The sequence below is a fragment of the Amphimedon queenslandica genome, unplaced genomic scaffold, assembly GCF_000090795.2.
Source record: "Amphimedon queenslandica unplaced genomic scaffold, v1.1 AMPQUscaffold_6937_Cont21108, whole genome shotgun sequence".
Classification (NCBI taxonomy): Eukaryota; Metazoa; Porifera; class Demospongiae; order Haplosclerida; family Niphatidae; genus Amphimedon; species Amphimedon queenslandica.
Window position 1 is genome coordinate 1 of NW_003552775.1, and position 1,341 is coordinate 1,341.

Here is a 1,341-nt window from a genome sequence, read left to right on the forward strand (position 1 = left end):
CTCCTTTTTCTGTGGAACTGAGATAATGATAATAGTTAAGTTTTAATTTTTACCTCCAGCATCATTAGTACAATAGTCATAGCAAAAGAAAGTTAACCAAAAGTTACTTCTCCAAATCCTGGGACAGCAAATTTGTCTCTTCCAACACATCCTCAGCACAATCCAACAAATAAACAATGCAATCAATACTGCAAGTACAATGAATAGGATGGCAAATACACCAGGGCTACCAGTACCTATACATGTAAAATTCTATGACAATAAAATCAGTGTTTAAAATTAAGAATTACCATCAAAGAAACCAGTAGTTACTGTTTCTGTCACTGTTTGCAAATGTGTCACTATGACTGTAGTAGGTCTTATCAGGTCTTCTAGACCTAATGAATAATAATCGTTATCAGATGACTTATTCCGTTCTAGAGACTTATTACCAACTTTTGATGCAGGCCCAACAACATTACGAACTGTAACATTGTAAGTATAATTAACTCTGTCTCTTATAGGAAATATGTAAGTTTCATTTATTTGACAGGTTGTGCTAATATCATTCAAAATGATATTACAACCAGTAACTGGAGGACGTTCATCATTGTTATCATCCTAATATGCAACCAACATTGAAACTGAAATTCCATTGGATTCAAATTTACCTTAAATGTAAATATTAACCCACTAATGTTGACTAATGTTGAAGGAACTAAAAAATAATAAAATTTATAATAAAATTTTGTTTACCTAGCCAAAGGAAGGGTATACTAGCTATGCCTCTACTTTCATCTCCAAGGTAATTAATACTGTTTATTTGAAAGGGGTAGGTGCCAGAAGACTCTGGAGTATAAGAAAATGATGTTCCATTTACTGTACTTGTATCATTTAAGACACCAATAACAATAACCCTGTAAACTGAAGTACATGTAGCTCTACTCCAAGTAACAATAATTTGAGCACTGACTCGATCGAACCGATGATTAACTGAAGGATTGGAAACGTCTCACGTGATCCATTCATATGCGTTGATTGCCGCGTGCACTCCTTGTCCGTGTTAATAGTGCGAGTCCTTTTGAAGTAGTGAAGAAGAAGAAGGACAGAGGCTGTACTTTGTGCATAGGCGGCTGCAGGGGCAGGCAATGAGGGCAATGCCCTACTAGAATTTCTCACCGGAAGATGACATCATCATAATTAGCAGTTAATTAATAATTATTTAGTAGTTATTACATGGAATATAGCCAATTTTAATGACAAAAACTATATTATTTTGCTCAACAAAGTGATAATTAGTGGAGAATAAGCTGCTAACTGCATGATTCAACACAGTAAGCCAGTCAACCACTTCATAGGTCC

At 35.0% G+C, this 1,341-nt stretch overlaps 1 long non-coding RNA gene across 2 annotated transcripts; it reads right to left on the reverse strand.

The window, feature by feature from the left end:
* Positions 1–52: 52 nt before the first annotated feature.
* Positions 53–967, reverse strand: LOC109591893 (uncharacterized). Of its 2 annotated transcripts, none has more exons than XR_002190061.1 (4): positions 651–967; positions 432–600; positions 291–377; positions 53–236 (listed from the first exon to the last, which is right to left on the reverse strand). It is a non-coding gene; the product is annotated as an uncharacterized LOC109591893 (long non-coding RNA). The 2 variants fall into 2 exon arrangements; XR_002190062.1 differs by having other exon boundaries at positions 53–252.
* Between the last annotated feature and the right edge of the window lie 374 nt (positions 968–1,341).